The 19,120-nt window shown below is 36.1% G+C and overlaps 1 long non-coding RNA gene across 1 annotated transcript in view; it reads right to left on the bottom strand.

Moving 5' to 3' along the window:
- Positions 1–3,480: 3,480 nt before the first annotated feature.
- The window catches only part of LOC138414257 (uncharacterized), a 79,278-nt gene continuing 63,638 nt past the window's right edge, over positions 3,481–19,120 (bottom strand). The window contains exon 3 of the long non-coding RNA XR_011246708.1: positions 3,481–3,544. This is a non-coding gene — a long non-coding RNA (uncharacterized lncRNA). The remainder of the gene's footprint in view (positions 3,545–19,120) is intronic.

Below are 19,120 nucleotides of genomic sequence, written 5' to 3'. Positions count from 1 at the left end.
AAGCAATTTTAGATGACAAGTTTTCCCAATGAGCGTGCCTATTTTTACCCAAACAATAGAAAAGATCACCTTTTTATTGCACATGTTCATCCTTATTTCCCTGAATATTTTTGCTAATGCCTCAGTTTTAACGGTTAAGTCCATCTCCCTGTGTAGGAGATATTTGGAAATATTCTTTATCCATTACATTCTTTCAACCTGAATTTGAAGCTTGTGGCTGACAATTACAAAGCCTGAATTCCTTTCTTCCATAGCTCCTTTTTTTTTTTTTAATCATCTACCATCATCAACATGAGGATGTTAGTTCAATTCTGCAACCATGCTCAGGCTAGCCACTAGGGTTACAATGTGGCGGACATTAGGTATAAGAAGCATAAGACATACATGTCATGCGTGTAATAGCAGCAACAACACTAACAATATTTACTGAGTACCTGCCATGTGCCAGACACTATGGTAAGCACTTTACATCCATTATCTCATTTAATCCTCACAACAATACAGGGAGAGAGGGAAGTACTTTTATCCCCATTTTCTGCATCGGAGAACTGAAGCTCAGAGGGGTAAAGTCACTTGCCTGAAGTTGCAGAGGTAGCTAGGGAACACAGCTGGCATTTGAACTTAGATCTGACTCCAAATATTTATCTTTTGACAGAAATTAAGGAAAATTTCTTGTTACTGTGTTAAAATTTAAAATTGCATCACAATCCTATTGATAAAGAACTCCTTCACATACACTTCACTGAAGCATAAAGGCAATGATAGTCTTCAGGTTGACTTTATAAACACTTTTGATGACTGACTTTCCTGTTTTTGTAACACTCAGCAGTTCAGAAAGTGTTTGCATGAAGATATTTTTATTCCCTTAGGTTATAAATGAAAATATCTCTCAAAAATATTGGTCTATAACTTTTCTTAGACAGTTGCATTGATATTCTCATACACTCCAAGCTACTGGACTATCTTCAGCTCAGATAAATATATTAATAATGTGTATAGTGTGGCGCAGTTTACAAATCATACTAAACATTCACCCGTTCAGCACATTTTCACTGAGCCACTATTATGAGTCAGGCACTGTGCAAACTGTTAGATATGAAACTACAATAAAAAACTGAAATGGTCTCCAAATTAAGGAAGCATATAGTCTAAAATGGGAGTCATTGATCAAATAACAACATAATAAATGTAAAACTGGAACTGTGTCCAGACAGTAGAAAATAAGAAAGGCTGAAAATAAACAATCTAAGCAATTCAACCCTGAATGATACAAAGAGAACAGAAGAAACACAAAGAAGCAGAAGGAAGAAAATAATAAAAAGAAAAGGAAAACCTGAGGAAATGTAATGCAACATATGATGGGAACATCAACACAGCCAACTTCGTTCTTTGAAAAGACAAATAAAATTGACAAACCTCTGGCAAGGGTGATCAAGAAAACAGAGGCAAGGCAAAAGTAAACACCTTTTGAAATGACAAAGGGAACACAATTAGAGATACAACAGAGATTAAAAAGGAGATAAGATGCAATGAACTTTATGTTAATACATTTGAAAGGATAGATAAAAGGAACAAACAAAATTGATCAAGAAGAAACAGAAACTTAAATAGGCCTAGACACACCAAAGAAATTGAATTAGAAATATAAAAACTTCCCAGATCAAAAGCGTGGATGGTGTCACAGGTAATTCTACCAAAATTTAAGAATGGATAATTCCAGTCTTACAAACTCTTCTAAATAATTTTTAAAAGCAGGAACTATCCAAATAAATTATTTTATGAGTCTAGTATAATTTGATTAAAACAAAAAGCTAAAAGAACAGTATGAGAAAAGAAAAATAAAGAATATCTCCCATGAACATAAATACAAAAATCCTAAATAAAGTATAAAATCCAGCAAGTGTAATAAAATACTGTATCCCTCTTTTCTTCCAAATGCAACCATTATTCAGCATTTTTGAATCTATTATTCTCCACTTCTTGTTTTACATCTTAGTAATAATACTGAACTGTGGCATTTCCATGGACATACCTTACATTTCTCACCTCTGTGCCTTTCCTGATAATAAGTCCTCTACCTTGACCGCCATTCCTCGTTTAGCTAGATAACTTACTTAATCTTGAAAAAATCACCTCATCCCTCTCTCCTTCTGGCCAGAACTTTTTCTTATGATTTACCATATAGTACAAAGTATTTTAATGGGTGTCTTTCCCACAAAGAACCATATGGTTACAGATTATGTCTTTTTCATCTTCTAACCCTTGGCTATTAATATGTGCCTGGAATGGCACTAAATCTTCTAAATCAACTTCATGTAGTTTGCATTTCGACCACATAGTCAGTCTGATGAACTAATACAATGACCTTCATTTAGATCTTCAATATCACTTATATTTACCTCCAGTACTCAGAATGTAACCTTATTTGGAAGTAGGGTCTTTACAGAGGTAATCAAGTTAAAACAAGGTCATTAGGATGGGCCCTAATTCAATATAACTGTTGGCCTTTTACCAAAAGGGAATTTGGACAGAGAGACATCTGCAGAGGGAAGACTATATGAAGGAAGAATGCTATGTAAAGATAAAGGCAGAGATTAAGGTGATACGTCTACAAGGCAAGGAATGTCAAAAATTGTCACAAATCACCAAAACCTAGGAGAGAAGCCTGAAACATAGTCTACTCGACAGCCCTCAGAAGGAACCAACCCTATTGACCCCTTGATCGTAAATGTTTACCCTCCAGAACTGTGAGACAATAAATTCCTCTTGTTTAAGCTAAGCCACCCAGTTTGTGGTACTTTGTTACAGCCCTAGGAAAATAATAAGTATCTTCAAGAAATCTTAGAATAAATCTAAGCTTCTTGCTAATGAATAAGGCAATTCCCAACACTTTCTTTCATTGGGTACCATATTGATAGAGCCAGTTCATGATAAAAATAGCTAGATCGAAATTTCACCTGTGTTTTTATAGCCTCACAGGGAAAATTTGCAAATAAATTTGTACAACCTAACACGTTGCCACCATTTGCTAAAAGAAGGTTAATATTTTTTCTGGAGAGAATGCTTTCCTTTCTTCCAGGAAACAGACATCTGATTCCTAAATGATCATTAAAATTTTTTTATTCTAGGCATCTAAGACACATCTAAATACTCAGAATGGATTGTTTACCCATCAGTACATAGTTAAATTCACATTAAAACAGTCTCAAATATCAAAAAAGTGTTTTATTTTAACAACAATTAATAATTCATCTAATGTCTAACTTTAAGGGGTCTGATGGGAAGCATGGTGGAAGATTCTTATTCAGGTTTTGGAAGAAGACAAAAACATGACATGAATCATAGTTAGGAATCTATATTAATAGCCACATTACCAAAGAACATACAGAGCTAAAACATTAAACATTTGCTATGTTCCTGTCGAACACTGCAGTTCCCTTTAGGGAAAAAGGCATAAATAAATGTGTCCCTCTGAACTTACTTTTTCCAGATGGGTGGAACTTGAGGGATGCTCTGAGCCAGCAGAATGGTCACTCCCATGCACCTTCAGGGGGAAACGTATGGCTTTTAGTAGAATCTAACAGAGTCACTGATCCTGTTCCTGGACTTGATATGATTTCCTTCCTTTCTCCCCCCTTTCTTCCACTGTCTTCCTTCCTTTTTAGTATAAATGTGCTTTTCTATTAAAGCAATGCATGTTTGAAGTTTTAAAGAAGCCCCATTGTTTTGTGCACAGAACTGTCAAAATGAAGGAGCATTTTGAAGCAGGCATCCTGTTTCTTATTTTCTCAGTTCTGAGTATGAATTTAGCAGCATAATATATTGGTTGGGTACATGTTTCAGAGTCAAATAGCCCTTGTCAAACTGACAAGATCTCTTATTAGCTGTATACAACTTTAGGAGTAGTATTTAGCCATCCTGTGCTTCCACACCAGTAATTAAGGATGAAAATTGTACTGCCATCACATGGTCTGAGAACCAAAAAAAGATGGTACCTGAAGAGCACATAACATAGGGACAACCACCTGGTGAATACTTAATAAATGTAAGCTAATAATTATGCTTATAAAGAAAGAAAACACCAATTATATGACATTCTGGAAAAGTCAAAACTATAGCAATGGTAAAAAGATCAATGGTTTCCTGGGGTTTGAGGCAGGGAGGGCCTTAGGTGAGGTTTGAACACATTAAGCACCTTTTTAAGATGGTATAACTATCTGTATGATACTATAATGGCAGATATATGATAGCACACATTTGTCGAAATGAATAGAACTTTATAACATAATGAGTGAACCTTACTGTACGCAAATTAAAAAAAAAACCTATTTGGAGGTCAGGGTATTCCTGGATGGAATGCAGAATGTGATAAAACTAATTATATCATGAATGTATGAAATAAATATAACCATTACAAATGTATGAAGCAAACTCACTGCAGGGGCTGGGGGGAAAAGAAGACCTAAGTAAGTCTGGAAATGAATGAAGTCTAAAAGACTCTAGGCAAAATAAACTGTTACATAAGCACTGTGTGTTGGTAAAGTTGATTCTCATGAGGATATCAGTAATTTTGATACTGCTGTACATATATACTGGAAGTGAACAATTAAGTAATTAGATGCTGGATGTTGGAAGCCAGGTTTCTCACTGTAGCTGTGGGAGATTACAGATAAGAAAGAGGAGGAGGCCAGAATGAGCCATGTGGTAATAGATGAGCGTTGGAGACATCAGTATGAACGCATGTTTAGCTTGGTATAGATACAGATGATTACATATAGAAATAATTATAGAAATATGTACATACATGGGTTAGTATATACACATATAACCCCTTGCTCTGTCAGTAGAGAGGGCCTAGAAATAATGACACCCCAGCAGCAACAAGCACACCTATCATTCAGATCTTGTTTTCTAATACCATATTCCAATTTTAAAACATCAGGGCTTCTTGGAGAAAGGCTGATTCTAGGACTGAGACAAAAAATATATACGATGATCCTAGAGCATCTTGTAGTGCCAGAAAGTAAAAAAATGCTTTTTAATAAATAATGGAGTATGCAAAGGGACATAGCAGACAACTGAAAAAGTCCCCAATTGTCAGGCTGGAAAATTTTATCAACAAAATAAGTGGCATTGGCTTATAATCCAAAACAAAAAATAAATCTATAAGTCCATACTGATATAGATAATTGAAAAAATAAATAAATATCAATCAATAAATAAGGAAGAATAGACAAATCTCCCACACAGAAAAATTCCAAATAATTAGTGTCAATACTCTGCCCTCGAGGAGGTGAAGCATAAATTCCCACACGTTGGATGTGAGCTGTTCATAGTGACTTCCTTCCAAAAAGTACAGTATAGAAAAGGGGGAGAAAGAGCAACTTTATAGAAAAGAAACCTGGCACACTAACTCAGCCAAGTGACCAAGGTCAACATGGACAGTAATAAGTCATGTTGATAGTACGTACCCTTGACATGACGTGATGAAAATGGCACTTTACTTTTTTAGTCTTCTTCCCAAAAACCCACAACCCCAGTCTAATCATAGAGAGAACACATCAGGCAACTCCCAATTGAGGAGCATTTTACAAAATACTTGACCAGTACTTTTCAAAACTGTCAAAAGTCACCAAAAACAGGGTAAGTTTGATAAACTATCACAGCCAAGAGGAGCCTAAGGACACATGAGGACTAAATATAATGTGATACCCTGGAGGGGATCCCCAAAGAAGAAAAGGACATTAGGTGAAAACTAAGGAAATTAGAATAAATTACAGACTACAGTTAAAATAACATATCGATATTGATTCAAAATTGCAAAAAATAGGGCTTCCCTGGTGGCGCAGTGGTTGAGAGTCCGCCTGCTGATGCAGGGGACGTGGGTTCGTGCCCCGGTCCGGGAGGATATATGGGAACTTTGTAGTGACTTAATCTGTTTTAAAATTTAGAATTTGTTTTTAAAAAGAAAAAAATTAAAGACAATTATATTGAACCTAAAAACAAAAACATTAACCAGTATTACTAAGTATTATTTTTTTTAATTCGGTAGACAATTAGTACAGGAGATACCTAGCAACTACTAGGACTTATAAACTTGAATGGTTTAATCATTACTCCAACTAATCCTGATCTAATTATTATACTTGATTCAATTCACGTTGAATCTCTTCTCAAAGTGAGACCCTCCTTAAAGTTCATCTGTTATGTTCAGAACCTTTACCACCCACTTTAATTTGCCTACAAGGAAATCTTACAGATGTCAGTGGCTTTTATACTCAATCTGCAGTTCCTAATACTCTACTCCATTTTTCAGCACTCCTTGATTTATAGCTCAAAGGACAATTTGCCCTTTTTAATCCAGTGAAAAACTATTTAAAAAGCAAGAGGTTAGTCACAAATTACATTAACTTACTAGTAACACAAATCCACACATGATGGTTTTTCCCAATGTAAATTAGGTTTCACATCACTTATGTCTCCTGTGTTTAGTTCTTGGCCTTCTGAAGTCAGAGTTTACATATTTAGTTTTTTTCTCAAGTAATTCCTCATCTAACAAACTTCACCACCCACAGTAGATTTTATGTGGTACTATTTGCTTTTAAAAATGTGAAAGTGCAAAAAAACCAGTAACTTAATAGTTTTCTATATGCTCCCAGGAAGTTGTTCCTTCCCTCCCTACTGTAACACAGAAATGTACCTCTCTGAATTGAAGTTTTTTGTGACGCCTATGCTTTGGGGGGGCTTGAAAGTGACTATGAACAGAGAGATGAAAAGTAACAGTAGAGACAGGAAGCTGAGCTCCGCCATCATACAGTTTTTGAAGGAGCTGTTTGCATATGGTTATTCATCCCATTTCTCTCTCCTCTGCACACTCTAGATTATACTCCATAATCTCCCTATCAGTGTTCTCAGGTCTTGCACATGTAGAACCTGATATGAGTATAAGATAAGCATAACTTAGAATTTTATGATTCTTCACAAGGTCCTAAAACACCTAGAGACAATGGCCCTTGACTTAGATGGGGCAGGTAGAAACGTAGATGAAAAGAGAGAGACTGAGAAATTTCACCACTTCTCAAGTGCTCAAAACCAGCTCATCTATTCCCAAGCCCAGTGGACCTTCCCCCCCACACGCTGTGTACATACCACTCGGAGCCAACTTGAACCTACATCTGGAGAATATTTTACTCAGTGTGAGTATCCCCTTTCTTCCCTCTTGGTAAAGTATAAAGTGATGTGGTAAGTTGGTGATCAGCTCAGTGCTCCTACCTTGTTTACTGGAAAGAAAAAGACTTCCTATGGTGACTGGTAAAGGGAACCAGCCTTGTGTCCAGATTGAAACTCTAACTTGAAAATTCCTCCCAACCATAGAGAATATTTGCAAACGAAGCAACTGACAAAGGATTAATCTCCAAAATTTACAAGCAGCTCATGCAGCTCAATATCAAAAAAACAAACAACTCAATCCAAAAATGGGCAGAAGGTCTAAATATACTTTTCTTAAAGGAAGATATACAGATTGCCAACACACACATGAAAGGATGCTCAACATCACTAATCATTAGAGAAATGCAAATCAAAACTACAATGAGGTATCACCTCACATGGGTCAGAATGGCCATCATCAAAAAATCTACAAACAACAAATGCTGGAGAGGGTGTGGAGAAAAGGGAACCCTCTTGCACTGTTGGTGGGAACGTAAATTGATACAGCCACTATGGAGAGCAGTATGGAGGTTCCTTAAAAAACTAAAAATAGAACTACCATCCGACCCAGCAATCCCACTACTGGGCATATACCCTGAGAAAACCATAATTCAAAAAGAGTCATGTACCAATATGTTCACTGCAGCTGTATTTACAAGAGCCAGGACATGGATGCAACCTAAGTGTCCATCAACAGAGGAATGGATAAAGAAGATGTGGCACATATATACAATGGAATATTACTTAGCCATAAAAAGAAACGAAATTGAGTTATTTGTAGTGAGGTGGATGGACCTAGAGTCTGTCATACACAATAAGTCAGAAAGAGAAAAACAAATACTGTATGCTAACACATATATATGGAATCCAGAAAAAAAAAAAGGTTCTAAAGAACCTAGGGGCAGGACAGGAATAAAGACACAGATGTAGAGAATGGACTTGAGGACACGGGGAGGGGGAAGGGTAAGCTGAGACGAAGTGAGAGAGTGGCATGGACACATATACACTACCAAATGTAAAACAGATAGCTAGTGGGAAGCAGGGGCATAGCACAGGGAGATCAGCTCAGTGCTTTGTGACCATGTAGAGGGGTGGGATAGAGAGGGTGGGAGGGAGATGCAAGAGGGAGGGGATATGGGGATATATGTATACATAGAACTGATTCACTTCGCTATACAGCAGAAACTAACACAGTATTGCAAAACAATTATACTTCAGTAAAGATGTTAAAAAAAAAGAAAATTCCTTCCAGCCTGCCCAAATTTCTATAGTGTGGCTTCTGAGTGAAATGGAAAAAGCAAGTGGAGCCAATTTATATACCCTATACTTTAACATATTTGGTAATTCACAAGCCTTAGAAAGCCTTATGCAGCTGAAAGCTTGGTGTCTATGGTTGAGTTTGTGTGTGAGTGTTGGGTTGATTTGCCTTTTTATGCACCTGAAAGTCAGTTACAAAAGGAAGATAAGCTATTTTGTGAAACTCAAACTCTTTCAACCATAGTACTTGTGACAACTGCTACTGCATGTTTTATCAAATGACATGTGGACTTAAATTGAGATAACACATTTTTAAGCTACTGGGACTCTTTGAAATTAAATGTACATGCAAGGTTATACACATTGGAGATGCTAGATCCCCACAGAACCATGAGATAACATGGTATAGAAGACAACATAGCTATTTGCACCTTGCCTCACCTCCAATTCTGGAAGCTGGCTTAATTCCATAACCAATCCTGACTGCGTCTGGTAAAAGGTATCTTGTTCTGTTCCACAGAAGCCCTGTGAATCTGACTTGTCCCTGGTCATCTTCATTCTGTAGTACCCAAGGGAGGCCAGATTATTTTACAGTCAAACCTCAGAAATGCGCCTGCCCCACAGCAAAGCAAGCAATCCATTTAACACCTTAACTTTTCCAACCAGACCAGACCTAACCTAAAATTAACCCTTCCATACAAAGTGACCCAAATCTGGTGTCTGAATACAGGCCTTTTAAAAGACTTGTCCAAGGGAAGGCATAAGACTAACTACTCCGGTGTACTCACAATCCTTCTTTCTTCTGCTACCACCCCCCTGCCCAGATCCCACTTCTATGATGATTCTGGATTAGCCTACTGAGTGCAGGATTCAAAAATAGAGGCTCAGGTTCTCATAAAAATGTTCTGCAACTTTAGGTCAAAATCACATTATTAATTGTGGTATTTTGCTCAGTTCCCAGCCAGGGTAATTTTATTCAGTTCACCAAAGTATGCCTTTGCAGTTTCAACTGAACTCCTTTTTTTCCTCATTATTAAACAGAATAGCCAAAAAACTATAGGTCTGCTAGTTTTCACCCTACAAATAGATATATTTTTCGGTAGGTGAAGTGATGCCCTACTTATTCCCTTTCCCTGCCACAGATCTGAGTCTTGTACTAACCGCTTTGACTCTCCAGGGCCTGCAAAATTGTCAGTGCCTTTCAGTCTAATCCCTTTAAACTTTAAAAATTATTATTCTTCTGACATATTGTTTTTTTATGTCATGCTATTTTTCAGAGAAGTGGTTAGGAATGAACAAGTGATTATAGAAATGAGCAAGTCTCTCCAAAAAGAGGAAACATAAAAAATAAAGGTGACACTGAGAAGCAGAATCTCTTTTTTTTAAGCTCCAAGCTAAAGCATACTGCCCATCCCACTGTGAAGGAATGCTAAGTAAAACTCAGTTTCCTTTTTTTTTTTTAAGATTATATCATGTGTACTAAGTTTATAGAAAAACAGCCTCTGCTTTTATGGAGCCTGAGAGTCCTTGCTTTATCACAGGAAGAAATCTGCAGACTGTCAGGTTCTAAACAGCTGTGGGTTCATTCATTGGTCAGAAGGCAGCATGATGACAATGGGCCAGGGGTGTCAGGCTCTGAGGAGTAGTACGAGTAAACAACACTTCCTAACATCTAGTAATGAATAAGGTTCTACTTAGTCTTTCCCCCAAAATAACCCCTTGTCACTTTTCCCATTCACCTAATACTCCCCTATATAAATCCTAGTTATTGTAATTTTACTTGTTATAAATATGCTCAGGAGTAGACCTGGTGTTAGAGAATCAATCATCTCTCTACTCATTGGTGTCTTTATAAAATTTTAGACTAGTAGAAATCCAGTAAACTAATACATGACAGAGTCAGATCTACTACAAATGGCTGTTGCTGAACAGAAGCAAGGGCATTACCTTGACATTCAGTGATAGAACTTTAGCAAATGGCAGTTCTTAGAAAAGAGTTTAAGTGGGAGTGAATTTTGAAGGCCTCTATAAGAAGAGGAAATTTTGCAAACATCATATGTATAATTGTTCTTGCATTACCCAAAAATTTAAGGTATGTAGACTTGAGCTCACAAAAAAAAGTAAATAATAGATGTTCTCTTAGTCAACAGTTAACAAATGTTTATTGAGTACCTACTACATGCCAGGAAATTTCTAGGCACTGAGGATGCAATGGAAACAAGGCAATGTCCCTATTCTCAATATAAGCTTTTATATTCAGAAGAAGAAAGAAAGAGGGTAAACATGTAAATAGACACGATCGTTTCAGGAGATAGTAAGGGCTATGAAGAAGATAAAGTATAACTGGGAGTTACTGATGAGATGGCATTTGAATTGAGACGTGTTGAAGTCATGCATATCTGACCATGTCTTTATAAACGTGGTTCTGAGATTGGCTTTCCCAATTTGAAATGGGTGTTTCTGAATAAAGGCCTTACCTCCATATCTCTCTCCACGTACCTTTTTTTTTTTTTTCCCTATCTTTTTTCCTGTGTCTCCCAATCTAACCTTCCTCTCTTTCTACCTTTATGCCGACAGGTCACTCTCCTTTTTCTTCTCTCTCCCCTTCCCCTTTTCCCTTATATCTTCCATTTTGCTTTCTTCCTACCTCTTCCCCCCAAGCTCATTGCTTCCTCTCGGCAATGTTTTCCTTAGCTTCTTAAAAAACGTGCCTGCCTGGCCCACTGGGGCCACCTGAATTTCTGTTCTAACACTTTCCTTCTTACTTTCCTTACCGTAGAGCAAAACTCTTTGTATTTCTTGAGGAATTTAACAAATATAGTCTTACATTTGCTTCTCTAAAGTAGTTATGTCCTTCTTAACTTACTTTAGCCTTTGAGTTCTCTCTCTGTGCCCCTTACTAGGAAAAAAAATTGAGATATGCAGTGTTATGCCAGGTCAATAATACATAATTATTTGAAAATTTTTGAGTGTTTTGATTCTCCTGAATTTTAAACGTAAATTTTAAAACACAGTGCTATATTTTATATTTGGAGGAAGTATGTGCTCCAATTTTATGCTTTTAACTGCAATCTCATTGATGTGTTTCAATGATTTTATCTACAATTAAAGTATGCAATTATCTATACTTATTATGAAAGTCATCTTAATAGAACTTTTATTAAAACGGGGAAGGCTTAATGTACCATAATAAGACACACTGAAAATATTTATTTTCAGCTACAGCCTCATAAAAATTGTACGTTTCCTTAGAAAGGAACTCTGTACAGAATTATTTTGTGTTAATTCTACTAAAATGGAAGTACCTTTTACAAATTAATACATACATAAAGTAACACATTCTGGTAGGTAATTTCTAATTTTTGTTGTAATTTTCTTGAATGAAACTGTAAGTTTGAAACTATTTACAAAGTCAATAAATGACTTAAATAAGACTGGGTAAAAATAAGAAAGAATAAGGACATAAACATTTAAACAATGTCAAACAGGACTCACTGTAAAGATATTTCACCCCAGTACATTCTCATTTCAGAAATATGGTAAATACTGGGACTTCCCTGGTGGTCCAGTGGTTAGGTCTTGGCCCTTTCACTGCCAGGGCCCAGGTTATATCCTTGGTCGGGGAACTAAGATTCTGCAAGCGGTGCGGCATGGCCAAAAACTAAACTAAAATAAACTAGAAAATTTTAAAAATTAAAAGAAATGTGGTAAATACTGCATGTTTATCTGGTAAAATATACAGTAATAAGACACAACCTCAAACTGATGAAACTCCTGTATGTTTAGAAGATTCTACCACCGCAGACAGTATTCCCCGGCCAATAACCCTCCCTCGACATGCTCACACAGTGTCCCATCTAGCTGCCAGCTTTGGCCTAAGGAGGTTATAGTTTGGCCCCACAGCTTAAACAGGAAATTTTTTTCTCAAAAGGGAGTACACCTTTATCTTCTGAATTTAAGGATAGGCAGGCCCATCTTCCAGAAAGCAAAATATTCCAAAGAGGAAACTCTAGGTGTAAGGGGACCACGGTGAAACAAGAGCGCCAGTAGAGTCTGAGGGCTGTGGCAGAAATCTGGGGCAAAATGTTCGCAAAATTTCCTCTTCTTATAGAGGCCTTCAAATCTGGGGCATTGGCCCATCGTTTCTCTCCACACCAGGACTTCAACGGGTAATTCTAGGACAGACAGAAGTGTTAAACAAAAGAGATTTTCAGCATGTTCTCAAGTGAAAAAACCTACTAAGTCATTTCCACTTCACTCTTCTGACGTAATTACTCTGTGCCTTCATTTCCGCAGTTTGAAAATGGGAACTGGATAAATCTCATAGTGTTGTTGTGGGGATTGAATTAGTTAATTCAGTTAAAACCCTTAGAATCAGGCCTAAAACATATTTATCATTCAGTTAATGACAGCTATTGTCCTTGCTGCCACTGCTGCTGTTGTTATGGTAGTTAATAGTACCAAATGCAGAGATGGTACTAATTATGTGGTTGTGGGACTTAAAAGAATCTGTAAATCTGAAACATATACGTAACCTAGATGCTAGAAACATCCATGTTTACCATCTATTTCTAAGATCCTTGTCAGATATACTTCATCATTAAACTCATCTTTCTAACTACCTAGAAAGAAAGTTTTATAAGTCTAGTTTTATTTAATATATTTTAGGCAACTATGCTTGAAAATGCTTTAAGGAATAGAGAAAACAAATTCAAATTATGCTCCTAGTTTTCAGGGAAACAACCAACATAAGACACCATTAACATCTGCGGGAGAGTTATTCGGAAACTATGGGATTTACCATGTAAAACAGATAAGGAGGACTTTGCCTATCTTGGTAAATTGTTTCCAAAATGGCTGATTTAATATCCTTCTCTGCACCATGGGGAGTTCCCTCCTCTGATGACTCTGCATCTGGCCATGTGACTTGCTTTGGCTGAAAGAATAATAGCAAATGTGGTGCAAGCAACAGAGTGAAAGGTGGTTGTATTAGTCAAGGTTCTCAAGAAAAGAAGAACCAACAACACTCCCTAACATCATACACAAAAATAAACTCAAAATGGATTAAAGACCTAAATGTAAGGCCAGACACTACCAAACTCTTAGAGGAAAACATAGGCAGAACACTCTGTGACATAAATCAAAGCAAGATCCTTTTTGACCCACTTCCTAGAGAAAAGGAAATAAAAACAAAAATAAACAAATGGGACCTAATGAAACTTCAATGCTTTTGCACAGCAAAGGAAATCATAAACAAGACGAAAAGACAACCCTCAGAATGGGAGAAAATATTTGCAAATAAAGCAACTGACAAAGGGTTAATCTCCAAAATCTACGAGCATCTCATGCAGCTCAATAACAAAAAACCAAACAACCCAATCCAAAAATGGGCAGAAGACCTAAATAGACATTTCTCCAAAGAAGATATACAGATTGCCAACAAACACATGAAAGAATGCTCAACATCACTAATCATTAGAGAAATGCAAATCAAAACTACAATGAGATATCATCTCACACCAGTCAGAATGGCCATCATCAAAAAATCTACAAACCACAAATGCTGGAGAGGGTGTGGAGAAAAGGGAACCCTCTTGCCCTGTTGGTGGGAATGTAAATTGATATAGCCACTATGGAGAACAGTATGGAGGTTCCTTAAAAAACTAAAAATAGAACTACCACAGGACCCAGCAATCCCACTACTGGGCATATACCCTGAGAAAACCATAATTCAAAAAGAGTCATGTACCAATATGTTCACTGCAGCTGTATTTACAAGAGCCAGGACATGGATGCAACCTAAGTGTCCATCATCGGATGAATGGATAAAGAAGATGTGGCACATATATACAATGGAATATTACTTAGCCATAAAAAGAAACGAAATTGAGTTATTTGTAGTGAGGTCGATGGACCTGGAGTCTGTCATACAGAGTGAAGTAAGTCAGAAAGAGAAAAACAAATACCGTATGCTAACACATATATATGGAATCTAAAAAAAAACGGTCATGAAGAACCTAGAGGCAAGATGGGAATAAAGAAACAGACCTACTAGAGAATGGACTTGAGGATATGGGGAGGGGGAAGGGTAAGCTGGGACAAAGTGAGAAAATGGCATGGACATATATACACTACCAAATGTAAAATAGATAGCTAGTGGGAAGCATCCGCATAGCACAGGGAGATCAGCTCGGTGCTTTGTGACCACCTAGAGGGGTGGGATAGGGAGGGTGGGAGAGAGGGAGACGCAAGAGGGAAGAGATATGGGAACATATGTATATGTATAGCTGATTCACTTTCTTATAAGGCAGAAACTAACACACCATTGTAAAGCAATTATACTCCAATAAAGAGATTAAAAAAATTTTACAATGACTTTAATATATAAATTGGCCAGGTTTCTGGAAATTGCAAGAGAATTTTTAAAATAATAAATAAATAAATAAGTTTTAAAAGTTCATTAAAGAATATCAATAAACTCTAGTATATTAAGAAAGCATAGAAATTAAGAGTAACAAAGAAAAAGAGTGAAAATGAAATCTACAAAACTTGCAACAATAGAAGAAATCAGTCTAATATATAATATGTGTACCTGTATATCAGTCCTAAAAGAGGAAGTGACTTTGGTAAAGATCTAGTTGACCTTTACCTCAAATTAGAGAATCAAAGCAAAACTGTGGAAGGTCATCAGTAAACATCTGACACTGATGTAAATGCAATTGTAAATTCAGTTAAAATGTTCAATATTGAAGGTAACCTTATTTGATTTTTGTTGATAATATAATAAATACAAATTTTGGAAGAAAAAAGAAACAGTAGACTTTTATATTATATAAAATATTAATATTATATTATTATGCTAAAATATATTAATATTATATTAATGCATATAGGTTTATAATTTAATATATTAAATATACTATAATGATAACATTTATAATACAATAATATATTATTTGAATGTATAAAACCTATTGGTTCTGTTTCTTTTTTGAACACTAATACAAGCATCTTTCACTCCTCTGCTTGCATCACCTTTCTCTCTCACTCTCTCTCTCTATAAATATATATATAGAGAGAGAGAGAGATAGAGAGAGGGAAAGAGAGATTTATTTATTCTAAGGAATTGGCTCAGGTGATTATGGAGGCTGAGACATTTCATGATCTGCCACATGAAAACTAGATACCCAGAAGTGCTGGTGGTACAAGTTCCAGTCCAAGTACAGAAGACTGATGTCCTAGCTTGAAACCAGTCAGGCAAAGAGAGCAAATTCCCTCTTACTCACCCACCTTTTTTTCTAGTCAGGCCTCCAAGGAATTGGATGAGGCCCATCCACACTGGAGAGGGTAATCTTCTTTATTCAAACTAACAATTCAAAGGTCAGTTCCATCTCAAACACCCTCACAGACATACCCAGAATAATGTTTAACCAAATATCTGGGCACCTGTGGCCCCATCAAGTGGACACATAAAGCTAGCCATCAGTGTTCATCAGCGGGCTTCCCCTCTTTTGCTGCTGGACTCTTCCTCCATCATGTAAACAAGTTCAGGTGAGCCAGCCGGAGGCTGTGGGACCACATTGCAGAGAGAGACTGCAAGTCCACCTGTCTCAGCTGAGGTCCCAAATGCATGATTGAATTCCACCTCCACCAGCCAGACCACACAGGCCCACAGAAATATGAGAAACAATAATTGAGGTTTAAACCATTAGGTTTTGAAACAGTTTTTTATATAACAAAAGCAAACCGATTTGCTAACTGAACACAATTTTAAAAGCTGATGTCACAGTTAAAACCAAGACCATATTCTAATCTGTGCTTAATAAATTTCAGTCTAAGACAGAAAATTCTACTCTGTACCTGTTGCTTGGATACAGAGCATGTGAAATATGTAAAAATATTTTGGTTTTTTGTTATTAGCATCAAAGGATTTATACAAACTTTTAAAATAACAGATCAAACTTTTAAAAATCATAGTTGAGTAGACACAAATGTAAAATGAATCCCAAGGTCAACTTACAAAAAATGACAAGAAGCAAATTAAATTTTATGTGAGTATAAAAAAATACTGGAGATACCACTTCATTTCTAAAATAATGACATAAACATTAACTTCAATATCAAATAGTAAAAGTTTTTGTAATATAATTCACATTCTATAAAATTCATTAAGGTGTACAATTCAGTAGATTCTAAAATACTTAGAGTTGTGCACAAATACCAGAATATTTCATCACCCCAAAAAGAAACCCTGTACCTGTTAGTAGTCACTGCCCTCTTCTCCCCCCGCTAGTCCCTGGCAACCACTAATCTACTTTCTACTTCTATAGATTTGCATATTTTGGACAGTTTCTTACTACTATGAATAATACTGCTATAAATATTTGTGTACAACTTTTTGCATGAACATGTGTTTTCAATTCTCTTAGACATACACCTAGGAGTGAAAATGCTGGGTCATATGTTAACAGTATGTTCAACATTTTGAAGAACTTCCAAACTGTTTTCCACAGTGGCTGCACTATTTTTTATTCCAGTCAGGAATGTACAAGGGTTCCTATTTCTCCCGATCCTTAACATTTGTTATTTTTCCTTTTTATTTTTATTTTTTTATTATAACCATCCTAGTTGATGTGAAATGATTTTGGTTTTGATTTTCATTCTCCTGTAACTAATGATGTTGAACATCATTTACATGCTAATTTTCCAACTGCGAATCTTCATTAGAGAAATACCTGTTCAAATCATTTGCCCATATTTTAGGGTATTTTTCTTCTTCTTTTTGAGTTGCAAGAATTCCTTATATATACCAGATACAATGTTCTTATCAGATATATGATGTGTGAATGTTTTATTCCATACTGTGGGTCATTTTTTCATTTTCTTGATGTTCTTTGAAGCACAAAAATTTTTAATGTTGATAAAGTCCAATTTGTCTATTTTTCTTGTGTTGCTCATGCTTCTTGTGTTATATTTTTAAAACTATTGCTTAAACTAAGATCATGAATATTTACTCCTATGTTTTATTCTAAGAGTTCTATCACTTCAGCTCTTACTTATAGGTTTTATCCATTTTGAGTTAATATTTGTATTGATAGATAGGGTGAGGAAGGGTCCAACCTTATTCTTTTGTATATGAATATGCAGATGTCCCAGCATCATATGTTGAAAACACTATTCTTTCCCCCACTGAATTGTCTTGGCATGGTTGTCAAGTCAATTGACTATAGATGTGTGGGTTTACCTCTAGACTCTCAGGTTAAAATGTTATGTGATCTATGTGTCTATCCTTATGCAAGTACCGCACTGCCTTGATTACTGTAGCTTTGTAGTAAATTTTAAAATCAGGAAGTGTGAGTCTTCCAACACTGTTTTACTCTTTCAAGATTGTTTTGGCTTTTCTGGGTCCCTCACGTTTCCTTGTGAATTTTAGGATTAGCTTGTGCCTTACTGCAGAAAGGGGAGTTGGAATTTTGATAGGGATTGCATTGTCTGTAGATCACTCTGGGGAGTACTGTGACCTTAACAACAGTAAGTCTTCCCACCATGAGCAACGTATGCCTTTTTATTTATTAGGTCTTCTTTAATTTCTTTCAACAATGTTTTGTGGTTTTCAGTGTACAAGTCCTGTGCTTCTTTTGATAAATTTATTCATAAGTATTTTATTCTTCCTGATGGAATAGTAAATAGAATTGCTTTCTTAATTTCATTTTGGGATTTTTTTATTGCTAGTGGACAAAAATACAATTAAATTTTGTACAGTCATCTTGTATTGTGCAACTTCACTAAACTCTTGTTTTGCTCTAATACGCTGTGTGTTTGTGTGTGTGTACACTTAGTATTTTATGTGATACATATTATCATATATATATGATATTGTCATCTGCAAACAGAGATACTTTTACTTCTTTCTTTCCAATCAGGATGCCTTTTGTTTCTTTTTCCTGCTTAGCTGCCCTGGCTCATACCTCCAGTACAATGCTGAATAGAAGGGATGAGAGGGTACATCCTTGTCTTGTTCTTTATCTTACAGGGAAAGCATTCAGTCTTTCACCTTAACTATGATATTAGCTGTAGGGTTTTGTAGATGCCCTTAATTAGGTTGAGGAAGTTCCCTTCAATTCCTAGTTTGTTGAACGTTTGATGCTGAAATAGTGTAGGATTGTGTCAGATGTTTGTTTTGTCAAATGTTTGTCTTGAATTTTTGTCTATTGAGATAATAATTTTTTCTTTATTCCCTTAATATGGCTATTACAATGATTTTCATATGTTGAAACAACCTTGCATTCTTGGGATAAATCTCACATGGCCATGGTGTTCACTTTTTATACGTTTTGGATTAATTTGCAGGTATTTTGTTGAAGATGATGGTATATTTATTCCTAAAGGATATTGGTCTGTAGTTTCCTTTTCTGTGATGTTTTATCTGGTTTTGGTATCAGTGTAATACTGGCCTCATAGAATGAGTTGGGAAGTGTTCTCTCCTCTTCTTTTTTTTTTGGAGGGTGGGAGCTATGTGAATAATTGGTATAAATAATTTTTTAAATGTTCAGTAGAATTCACCAGTTTGCTTAGTGATATTCCTGAGCTAATTCTGTAAAGTCTCTGTTCTTTGTCATGTGTGGCCACTGAAATCTTCTTCAGTTAGCTTAAG

Source organism: Delphinus delphis, chromosome 14, assembly GCF_949987515.2.
Source record: "Delphinus delphis chromosome 14, mDelDel1.2, whole genome shotgun sequence".
NCBI lineage: Eukaryota > Metazoa > Chordata > Mammalia > Artiodactyla > Delphinidae > Delphinus > Delphinus delphis.
Note: the sequence above shows the minus strand (reverse complement) of the source record. Positions and strands in the feature narration are given on the sequence as shown.